The 12977-nt window shown below is 44.2% G+C and overlaps 1 protein-coding gene across 1 annotated transcript in view; it reads left to right on the forward strand.

Annotated features, from left to right (window-relative positions):
• Window positions 1-12977, forward strand: part of wdfy3 (WD repeat and FYVE domain containing 3) — a 415649-nt gene that overhangs the window by 117367 nt on the left and 285305 nt on the right. The gene's annotated exons all lie outside the window — the stretch shown is intronic.

Here is a 12977-nt window from a genome sequence, read left to right on the forward strand (position 1 = left end):
ACAATTCATTATGAATTGAAAATGGGGGACCCTGATGTAAACAAGACGAAAGTCTTTCTCTGTTCTGCATCCCCTTAACAATTGTGTGTATTGAGCCGTACTGTATTGTACCCATTCTGCAATCTGTTAATAACATTTTCATTCAATCAATCAATCTGCGCGGTGATTGATTGAATGACCATTTTATTTTGAGTAAATTGTAATGAACCAAATGAGAATCAATAAATTTTTTTTTATGTTTGACTGTGAATAACACTATGCTCAAATTGACCAGACCTGAAAAATCTAAGCAAATTAATAGATGGAAGATGATTAAACAGAAGGTTTTGTAGATACAGTACTGAATTCTGCCATCCGGACACATGCAATTTGAATTTTGAATTATGATTATAGAATATAGAATATCAGGCATAAAATGGTTATGCGATTAAAATGCGATTAATTCGATTAATTAATTACAAATCCTGTAATTAATTAGATACATTTTTTTAATCGCCTGACAGCACTAATATATATATAATAAAAAAAATGTATCATTCTTTCCAAAATAAAAGAGGCCTAGAAGCGTGGCTAACGCTAATGGCACGCATACCAGAGGCTAACTGCCTAAGAAAACAGGCACAGAGGCACTGAAAGAGGATTTCACCCATCTAATGAACACACTAGACTAGACAAATATCAAGATGTATCCATCAGTGGACCAATTGCACGCTTTTGCAGAGGACAAGAAGCCTTCCGTCGACTCCTTCAGACATTAAGCACCCCCCACAGCCCAAATGGAATGATAAAAATATATATAGATCCCGTGGAGTTGCTATAGTCGCGAAACGGAAGCTGAATATTGAATTGCAGGAAGTATGGTTTGATACAGATGGTCGGATAACCATAGCTAAAATTGTATACAGGAACAAGAAAATAGTGTTGGTAGAGGCATATGCCCCAAATCTGTACGAGGCTAACTTCTATGCTACACTTACCAGAACAATGTTAAACTTTCCTGAATACTCATTTATAATTGGCGCGGATTTTAATGCTATTGGGGATCCCGGGATGGATAAATCTTATCCCACCTTTTCCAATGATCAGAAAAATTCATCTAATGCATTAAAGGATTGGTCTAAGAATACAGGGGTAAATGACTTATGGCGATCACTCAACCCTACGACCCGAAAGTACTCTTGTCGATCTGCAAGACATAACACATTTTCCAGAATAGATTATGTTTTCGCGTCCCCTAGACTATTTGATAACTATGATGTGGAAATGGTACCTACAGTAATGCACTATCAGATCACTGTTATTTACTCCTAAAAGGATCATTTGGTATACTGTCATCCCGAGCCCCAAGGTGGCGATTTAACTCGATATTGCTGAAAAACAAGGAATTCATTACACAATTCAAAGAAGCTCTTGTTGTATTCCTGCTGGAGAATGCGCAATCGGTACAGGACCCCAGAATATTATGGATGTCGGTAAAGGGATTTATCAAGGATTTTACCGGGAACTTTTCCTCCAAAATACGCAAGAATCGTTGTTCAAAACTGGCAGAGCTGGAAACGCTTTACTCTACGTTATTTTCCTCTTTACAATACAACTACTCTGTTCGATTGGAATCTCAAATTAATGTGTTAAAAAAAGAGATTAATGCCATTTTAAAACAACAATCTGAAGTTCAAATACGTAGCACAAGACAACAGTATTACTTTCATGGTTCTAAACCAAGTCACCTACTAGCTATGCAGATACGAGCCAACGCAAAATTTGCAGATATACCTACTATTAAGGCACAGCAAGGACTTGTTACAGACCCTAAAAAAATCAACGAGACATTCAAAGAGTTTTACTCCAACTTGTACAAAACAGAAATGGCCTTCGATCAAAACAAAATGGCCATATATCTTAATCAAATTAACCTTCCTAAACTATCAGAGAATGACGCTAAACAGTTAGAAACACCCATCACACTAGATGAACTTAGGGAGGCCATATCTGAAATGCAAAGTGGTAAGGCTCCTGGAAATGTACCTCTCATGCTGGGATGTAATTGGACCCCTATTACTTAATATGATTTTATACTCAATCAAGGAGGGGAACTTCCATAAGATCGACAATATTGCACTCATAACAGTCCTCCTTAAAAAAGACAAAGACCCCACCAATTGCGGTAGTTATAGACCATTGAGCCTCCTCGGAACCGATATCAAGCTGTATTCCAAGGTATTAGCCATCAGACTTCAAAAGCATATGACGTCTTTAGTTCATCCTGATCAGACTGGCTTCATAAGAGGCCGCTTGATCACGGATAATATAAGACGGTTATTACATGTGCTAGATGCCAGCAATGATGACACCCCACCTATAGCGATGCTGTCCCTGGATGCGATGAAAGCCTTTGATAGGTTGGAATGGTCTTATTTATGCGCAGTACTAGAAAGGATGGGGTTAGGAAAAGGATTCATTGATATGATTAAAGTATTATACAAAGACCCATCGGCCATGATTACAACAGGTATAATCACCTCCGAAATCTTTCCAGTATCGCGCTCTTCCAGACAGGGTTGCCCTCTTAGTCCCGGACTATTCGCTTTATCATTAGAGCCTTTAGCACAATATATAAGACAATCCCAATCCATAGAACCAATCGCAATTAAGGGCACACAACATCATATTAGTTTATATGCGGACAACGTAATATTGTTCATGCAAAACCCTAACACCTCAATGCCTCATCTTCTCAAGTTGATTGATGACTTTGGCAATCTATCGGGATTTAGGATAAATTGGCCAAAGTCGGCCTTCCTCCCACTTAATGCCCCTGCAAAGAATATACTCCTTCCAGAAAAAATACCAATGGTTAAACACTTCAGATGTTTAGGAATTGAGGTATTCCCTACTATAAGCCAAACTGTGAAGTGCAATTACACAAAATTCCAAGATAAGATCAAATATGACTGACAGGTGGTCCAAACTTAAAAACTCAGTACAGGCACGAGTATCAATAGTTAAGATGGATGTTTTACCTAGAATCAGCTTCATTAGCTCAATGTTACCGTTACCCCCTCCTGATGGTTACTGGAAAAAATTACACTCCACCGCATATACTGTACATTTATTTGGAATAACAAACCTCCAAGAATAAAAAGATCCACCGCACAGAGAAACAAAGCCGACGGAGGTTTGGCATTTCCAGACTTTTACCACTATTTTAAAGCATACTCTTTAAGACCACTGACAACCTGGTTTGACTCCTAAGCATCTGTATCCTGGAGAAACTTAGAAGAAAATATAGTAGCACCACATAGACTGCAGGACATAGTATACACCATATTATCAATTAAGCAATGCAAATTGAAATTTGGCCCCCTTATTACTCATGTGATCCGGATATGGCGTGAAACACAAACAAAATATTCTAACCAACATAAATGGCATAGCCATACTCCCCTATTCAATAACAATGCACTCCTTATTGGAAAACGACCTATAAGATACCCCAAATGGGAAAATCAGGGCATACACACATTGGGAGATGTTTTCAACAAACTGGGTTTTTGTAGCTATCAAGATATACATAAAAAATTTAACCTCACCAGTTCCACATATTATTTTTACGCACAGTTATTGGATTGTTTGAAGGCTCATGGAGTCCCATTAAGGATACCAATTGAGCACCACAGATATCACATTCTTCTATGAAAGAGAGACATCGAGAGGCTTCGTATCTGATTTTTATCATCACTTACTAACGTCTTCGTATGGAATCCTCCCCCTAGACTCAGTCTGGAGGAGGGATATACCAGACTTGGAAATAGATTTTGATTGGCAAGAAGTCTGGGCAAACGTTCGAATTGCGTCACGTAACCCGGACCATCAACAAATTAATCTTAATTATATTCATAAGACATACCTGACTCCTATAAGATTGAACAGAATGGGACTTAAACAAGACTCCCTATGTTCCTTATGTACAAATGGGGATGAGGGTACATTTATGCACATGTATTGGGATTGCCCACCGGTTAAGATATTCTGGAAAGAAGTGTCTCAGCAATTATCAGTATTCTTATTTCTGAACATACCTGTACATCCCTCTGTATTGCTGTTGAATGATTTATTTCAGTTTGAGCCCCTATACAGCTAAAGAGACTAGTTTTATCCGGTCTCACAGCTGCTAAAAAGCTGATAGCATCACGATGGATTCAACCGGAAAAAATGTGCCGGAAGGTATGTGTTCTTACCTACTGTATCTCGATGTGATTTATCTAGAAATATCTACAGCAAGAATTTTAGGTGTCAGTGAAACCAACATTGCAATCTGGTTAGAAGTGGTGGAGAGAATAAAAGCTAGCATATGAAGTATAGTGCCTGGTTAGAAACAAAAGAAAATGGATGGATTATCCAAGTGGGGGTCCGGGGGGGGTGAGCGAGCAAGAGCATAATGGTATTAGATAGCAAGTATTAGGTATATATCTCGTAAACTACATTTATAATGATTCAAATGTTGATTTCATTGGATGTTTACTGTTAATGCTTGTGTGTCTAATTTGTTATGTTTAAAAAATTATAAAAAAAAATATATATATATATAAAAAAAAAGAAATGTATTTTTATTTGTTGACTAATAGTTGACTAACGGCAAATGTTGGCCAATCATAGTTAACGGCAAATTTTGGTCAATCATAGTTGACTATCCAAATCCTTAGTCGGGGACAGCCCTAATTTAAATGTTTATCAAGTATGTGCATTAAAGGTTTTTGCTAAAACAGCTAAAAACAGCGGTTTGTGCATTTACAAATTGTGCCAACAACATGTCGCCCACTTTGCGTAGCGTTCATAGATTATTAATACGGACATGCTGAAGTTGTGGCTAGCTAACTGTTAACGTTAGTTGTGCTAATGTTACATGGACCCAAACAAAATCTACGTTTCCATGAGTGGAGAGACCTGCTGCAGACAGTCAGTTATGTAATTATTACAAATGGTAACTGACTGTTTTGACTGACAATAAGCATTAAGCATCACTGTGCATTGTTATTGCTGCCATGCTCTTAATGCGTTCTACAAATACATTTGCATAACTCACTGCTCCAGTAATACCTGAGTAATTGATGGGGAAACATGACTTCTGCCCATCTCGCTGACAGTATTGTCCCCACAAAGAAGGTGCGGGTGTTCCCAAACCAGAAACCGTGGGTGGACAGTACTATCAGAGCAGCTCTGAACTCTCGCACCACTGCTTACAACCTGGGCAGAGAGTCAGGAAACATGGAGGAGTACAAGGCTACAGTCTATACTCTGCGCAAGGCTGTAAAACTTGCAAAACGGACATATGCTGATAAACTGGAGACACAAATGGCACAAAACGACACAAGAGGCTTATGGCGGGGACTGAGGACAATAACTGACTACAAAGTCAGCGCCCCCTCAATGGGGAGCGACGACGCCTCTCTCGCGGACAAACTCAACTCTTTCTACGCTCTGTTTGGTGTAGACAGTGGCGCCGCTAGCTCAACGGCTAGTGACGTCACTGGCGCGCCGGCTGTTGTGGAGGGGGGGGGGGGGGGGCAACCGCGGGGGGGGCGGGGACGCTCTCTCGTTGTCGGAACACAGTGTGAGAAGAGCATTTATGCAGGTGAACACCAGGAAAGCAGCTGGCCCAGATGGTATAACAGGACGCATACTTAAGTCCTGTGCCAACCAACTAGCCCCTGTGTTCACCGCCATATTTAATCAATCCCTGGCGGAGTCAGTGGTCCCTGCCTGCTTCAAGATGTCTACCATCATCCCTGTACCGAAGAAACCCTCCCCAACATGTCTCAATGACTACAGACCGGTGGCACTCACCTCTGTGGCCACAAAATGTTTTGAGAGGCTGGTCAAGGATCACATTTGTGCCTCCCTCCCCAGTGATATGGACCCTATGCAATTTGCATACAGGACAAACAGGTCCACTGACGACGCGGTCTCCCAAGTACTGCACAGCACCCTCTCTCACCTTGACCGCCAGAAGGGGGGCTATGTGAGACTGTTGTTCATTGACTACAGCTCAGCGTTCAACACCATAGTCCCCACCAGACTGGTGGACAAGCTGATCGAGCTGGGTCTGAGCTCCGCTCTGAGCGCCTGGGTACTGGACTTTCTGAGTGAAAGACCCCAGGCGGTCAGGGTGGGGGGTCAGACCTCCAACACCATCACCCTGAGCATCGGGTCCCCCCAGGGCTGTGTTCTGAGCCCCCTGCTGTACTCACTCTACACACACGACTGTGTGGCCAAGTTCAGCTCCAACTCCATAGTGAAGTTTGCAGACGACTGATCTCGGGGCTGATCTCGGACAACGACGAAAAGGCCTACCGGGAGGAGGTTGAGGTACTGGAACGCTGGTGCCAGGACAACAGCCTGCTCCTGAACATTGGTAAAACCAAGGAGCTGATCGTGGATTATAGGAGAGGACAGCAGGAGACACACACACCACTGAGGATAAACGGGGCTACCGTGGACAGGGTGAGCAGCTTTAAGTAGCTGGGGGTCCACATCTCAGAGGATCTGACATGGTCAACACACATAGACTCAGTTGTAAAAAAGGCGAAGCAGCGCCTCTACCACCTGAGACAGTTAAGGAAGTTCAGAGTATCTGGGAAGATACTCCAGTCCTTCTACTCCGGAGCTGTAGAGAGCATCTTGACTGGAAACATCACTGCCTGGTATGGAAACAGCACGGCACAGGACAAGAAAGCCCTACAGAGAGTGGTGCGCTCAGCCGAGCGTACCACAGGTATTGCACTACCTCCCCTGCAGGTTCTATACAACAAGAGGTGCAAATCCAGAGCCTGCAGAATAATGAAAGACCCTCACCACCCCAACAACAGCCTGTTCCAGCTGCTGAGGTCAGGCAGACGCCTGCGAACCCCAGCTACTAGGACAGAGAGGCTTCGGCTCAGCTTCTTCCCCCAGGCCATCAGAGCCTTGAACACTGAACACTGAGTGCCACAGAACACTGAACTCTCCACACACAAGCACACATGAGCACACACACGCACACTGTACACGCTCGCACACTAGCAGCCACTTTAACATGAGCAAGCACACACTCATGCTGCACACGCCCACACTTATGGCCACAAAGGAAAGGTCACTTTAAAAATAGTATAGCAACAGTAACAGTGTATTGCACTACCAAAGGACCTAGCATGTCCTCCATGCTCTGTAAATAACTATGTACAAATACCGATATGCCCTACTATGTTACCTGTTTATTGCACAATGTTGTTTTATTGGATTCTATTATATGTTGTACTACTGTATTGCACATCGTTGCGGGCCAGACCACCCGCATTTCATTGTATACTTGTATGCCGTGACAAATAAAACTCTTGACTTGACTCTTGACTTGACTTGATCTCTAGTAAACACACACACTAATTTAGCTGCCCCTCCACAATCTGTGATGTCAGAGCACCCAAGGAGGTAGAAGTCTGTCTAGGAGTAAAAAGAGGTACTCTTGACATCCTTGATTGGGGCAGAGTGCAGCAGGGTGAGACTATCATCGACTAGGGTGGCAGAAAGACCATGGGGCTTTAGCATCAACTGCTTTTCTTATATATATATATATATTATTATTTTTTATTATCATTAGCACTCCTTAAACTGGTGTGTACCACTAGCCACAAGCATGTGAACTAGCTTGCACTAGCATTGGTTTGATTAAGGAACGCTAACATTATCTTTCTGAGGTAATTACAGTGCCATTACTGTCTTTCACTGTCTTACAGTGTGTCAAGACGATACAAAGAAGAACCTAAATGTAACTAAATATCAGGGTGTTGCTTCCCCCCCCCCCCCCCAATAGAGCAGGGGTTCCCAAACTTTTCAGGCCGCGACCCCCAAATAACGGTGTCAGAGAACCGCGACCCCCACTATTATAGGGGGTAAAAAAAAGTTAAATAATATATATATATATATATATATATATATATATATTTATTTTTTATATAAATGGAAATGTATGGTTGAGACATGCAAACGTTCAAACGCACACACACTAATAAGCATTGGAGGCTTTTAACCAGGGCCGGACTGGGGAAATCATTCAGGCCAGGAAATATAGTGCAAAATATAGCCCCAGTCAGGCCACTTTTTAAGCAGGGGGTCCCCCACCAGGAATTTTTTTGTTACAAAGACTTAATTTCCTGCATTCTGGTGCAGGAATCTTTTTAATTTGTACCCTTTAAATGCCAGTGTTTGTGATGGCATCACAAATTATTGTTAAAAAACAGGCTAGCATATGTATGATTAGCAACAACACAGATTTTTATGGATTTTCAGTTTTTTTGTAATTGAAAAAGAATACAATCTTTTATTCAACTTCAGCCCTGATCATAACACCACATATTCATTTTATAATTCTAACCCTTTAAATGCCAGTGTGTGTGATGGCATATATTTGCAATATATCAAATGCGAAGTAGATTTTTCTGGGGGGGATTATTACAGGCTAGCATGTGTCAATGATTAGCATTGCGGCTCCCTTTGTGTGTGTGTGAGAGAGAGAGAGAGAGAGATAGTTCTCCAACTTGTGTGAGTTGCAGTGATCTCCTGGTTGTTCCCCACCTAGGTTATCTAACTATTGCGCTGGTGCAACTAGAAACACTGGCCTGGCCGCGTGTACCTGTTCCGCAACAGTAAGTGACTTCCGGGGTAGGCCTGATTGGCCCCGACAGGCACGTGATGCGGCAAACTCAGGACGCGCAACGAGGCTGCTGAGAGCTGTCGCGCGGAAATAGGCTGTCTATTGCCATTCTCTAACACAAACTCTAACCTTAACCAGCTCCTTAACAGCGCCTAAACTTAACCGTTCTAACCTTAACCAACTCCGAAACAATGCCTAACCTTAACCTTAACCTTAACCATGCCTAACCTTAACCATAGAAAGAATATTGCCATTCTCTAACACAAACTCTAACCTTAACCAGCTCCTTAACAGCGCCTAAACTTAACCGTTCTAACCTTAACCAACTCCGAAACAATGCCTAACCTTAACCTTAACCTTAACCATGCCTAACCTTAACCGGCGAAAGAATACACGTTAAAAAAAAAATCACGTTAAAAAAAAAAGATTTGATGGGTTTCGAACTCACCAACAACGGACCGCAGGATCGCAGGACCACTGCTCTGCCAGGTGAGCTATAGCGCCGAATGAAAGTTAAGGCGTATTTGGACGGTTACGTAATTCCGCAAGCTCTGCCGCTCGGCTCCGCGGAGCGTGCCGCGCGGCAGAGAAAGTTGCGCGTCACGTGCCTGTCGGGGCCAATCAGGCCTACCCCGGAAGTCACTTACTGTTGCGGAACAGTTACACGCGGCCTGGCCTGCTTCTAAGTTCAGTGGCCTGACTGCATATCTTTTTTTGGACATTTAATTTTTTTTATCATCTGGCGACCCCCCCCCCCCCCCCCCCCCCCCCCCCCCGTGGCGGCTCGCGGCTGCCTTGTGAGGTCAGAGAGTGCAGGGTCAGCAGTGAAAGGGTTCAGTATCCTGGTGACAGGGATGAGTTGTTATCGGGATCAAAGCTGTGGCAACAAGGCCAACCTTGTGCTGCGTCACTCAAACACGGTCACACACACACAGATATGCACACGTACACATACGCAGACATGCACACACACACAAACACGTGCGTACACGCATAAATCCAGTCAAAATCAGTCAGTCACAGACGTTTCTCAGGAAAGTCTCTCAGCCCAGCACAGCTCTAAATCAGGGTTCCCAACCTTTCTTTTGCCAAGTGACCCCATGATTAGGTCAGAGATGTCATGTGACCCCTGGAGTTGATAACCCATGGAAACGATGTGTTCCCATCCTAGCGAATTACTTCACAAGTGAACAAGACCAAGGAGCTAGTAGTGGACTTCCTACGTGACAAGATCAAAGGGCTAATAGTAGTGGACTTCTTACATGACAAGACCAAGGAGCTAGTAGTGGACTTCCTACGTGACAAGACCAAGGAGCTAGTAGTGGACTTCCTACATGATGAGACCAAGGAGCTTGTAGTGGACTTCCTACATGACAAGATCAAAGGGCTAATAGTAGTGGACTTCCTACGTGACAAGACCAAGGAGTTTGTAGTGGACTTCCTACGTGACAAGACCTAGGAGCTAGTAGTGGACTTCCTACATGATGAGACCAAGGAGCTAGTAGTGGACTTCCTACATAATGAGACCAAGGAGCTTGTAGTGGACTTCCTACATGATGAGACCAAGGAGCTAGTAGTGGACTTCCTACATGATGAGACCAAGGAGCTTGTAGTGGACTTCCTACATGACGAGACCAAGGAGCTTGTAGTGGACTTCCTACATGACGAGACCAAGGAGCTTGTAGTGGACTTCCTACATGACAAGACCAAGGAGCTAGTAGTGGACTTCCTACATGATGAGACCAAGGAGCTAGTAGTGGACTTCCTACATGATGAGACCAAGGAGCTAGTAGTGGACTTCCTACATGACGAGACCAAGGAGTTTGTAGTGGACTTCCTACGTGACAAGACCTAGGAGCTAGTAGTGGACTTCCTACATGATGAGACCAAGGAGCTAGTAGTGGACTTCCTACATAATGAGACCAAGGAGCTTGTAGTGGACTTCCTACATGATGAGACCAAGGAGCTTGTAGTGGACTTCCTACATGATGAGACCAAGGAGCTAGTAGTGGACTTCCTACATGATGAGACCAAGGAGCTAGTAGTGGACTTCCTACATAATGAGACCAAGGAGCTTGTAGTGGACTTCCTACATGATGAGACCAAGGAGCTTGTAGTGGACTTCCTACATGATGAGACCAAGGAGCTTGTAGTGGACTTCCTACATGACGAGACCAAGGAGCTTGTAGTGGACTTCCTACATGACGAGACCAAGGAGCTTGTAGTGGACTTCCTACATGACAAGACCAAGGAGCTTGTAGTGGACTTCCTATGTGACGAGACCAAGGAGCTTGTAGTGGACTTCCTACATGACGAGACCAAGGAGCTAGTAGTGGACTTCCTACGTGACGAGACCAAGGAGCTTGTAGTGGACTTCCTACATGACGAGACCAAGGAGCTTGTAGTGGACTTCCTACATGACGAGACCAAGGAGCTTGTAGTGGACTTCCTACACGACGAGACCAAGGAGCTTGTAGTGGACTTCCTACATGACAAGACCAAGGAGCTTGTAGTGGACTTCCTACATGACGAGACCAAGGAGCTTGTAGTGGACTTCCTACATGACAAGATCAAAGGGCTAATAGTAGTGGACTTCCTACATGACAAGACCAAGGAGCTAGTAGTGGACTTCCTACATGACAAGACCAAGGAGCTAGTAGTGGACTTCCTACGTGACGAGACCAAGGAGCTTGTAGTGGACTTCCTACATGACGAGACCAAGGAGCTTGTAGTGGACTTCCTACATGACGAGACCAAGGAGCTTGTAGTGGACTTCCTACATGACGAGACCAAGGAGCTTGTAGTGGACTTCCTACATGACAAGACCAAGGAGCTTGTAGTGGACTTCCTACATGACGAGACCAAGGAGCTTGTAGTGGACTTCCTACATGACAAGATCAAAGGGCTAATAGTAGTGGACTTCCTACATGACAAGACCAAGGAGCTAGTAGTGGACTTCCTACGTGACAAGATCAAAGGGCTAATAGTAGTGGACTTCCTACATGACGAGACCAAGGAGCTTGTAGTGGACTTCCTATGTGACAAGACCAAGGAGCTTGTAGTGGACTTCCTATGTGACAAGACCAAGGAGCTTGTAGTGGACTTCCTACATGATGAGACCAAGGAGCTTGTAGTGGACTTCCTACATGACGAGACCAAGGAGCTAGTAGTGGACTTCCTATGTGACGAGACCAAGGAGCTTGTAGTGGACTTCCTATGTGACGAGACCAAGGAGCTTGTAGTGGATTTCCTATGTGACGAGACCAAGGAGCTTGTAGTGGACTTCCTACATGACAAGACCAAGGAGCTTGTAGTGGACTTCCTACGTGACAAGACCAAGGAGCTTGTAGTGGACTTCCTACATGACGAGACCAAGGAGCTAGTAGTGGACTTCCTACATGACGAGACCAAGGAGCTAGTAGTGGACTTCCTACATGACGAGACCAAGGAGCTTGTAGTGGACTTCCTACATGACGAGACCAAGGAGCTAGTAGTGGACTTCCTACATGACGAGACCAAGGAGCTTGTAGTGGACTTCCTACATGACGAGACCAAGGAGCTTGTAGTGGACTTCCTATGTGACGAGACCAAGGAGCTAGTAGTGGACTTCCTACATGACGAGACCAAGGAGCTTGTAGTGGACTTCCTACATGACGAGACCAAGGAGCTAGTAGTGGACTTCCTATGTGACGAGACCAAGGAGCTAGTAGTGGACTTCCTATGTGATGAGACCAAGGAGCTTGTAGTGGACTTCCTATGTGACGAGACCAAGGAGCTAGTAGTGGGCTTCCTACGTGACGAGACCAAGGAGCTTGTATTGGACTTCCTACATGACAAGACCAAGGAGCTTGTAGTGGACTTCCTACGTGACAAGACCAAGGAGCTAGTAGTGGACTTCCTACATGACGAGATCAAGGAGCTTGTAGTGGACTTCCTACGTGACAAGACCTAGGAGCTAGTAGTGGACTTCCTACATGATGAGACCAAGGAGCTAGTAGTGGACTTCCTACATAATGAGACCAAGGAGCTTGTAGTGGACTTCCTACATAATGAGACCAAGGAGCTAGTAGTGGACTTCCTACATGATGAGACCAAGGAGCTAGTAGTGGACTTCCTACATAATGAGACCAAGGAGCTTGTAGTGGACTTCCTACATGATGAGACCAAGGAGCTAGTAGTGGACTTCCTACATGATGAGACCAAGGAGCTTGTAGTGGACTTCCTACATGACGAGACCAAGGAGCTTGTAGTGGACTTCCTACATGACGAGACCAAGGAGCTTGTAGTGGAC

Source organism: Notolepis coatsorum (assembly GCF_963971535.1).
Source record: "Notolepis coatsorum genome assembly, chromosome: 1".
NCBI lineage: Eukaryota > Metazoa > Chordata > Actinopteri > Aulopiformes > Paralepididae > Notolepis > Notolepis coatsorum.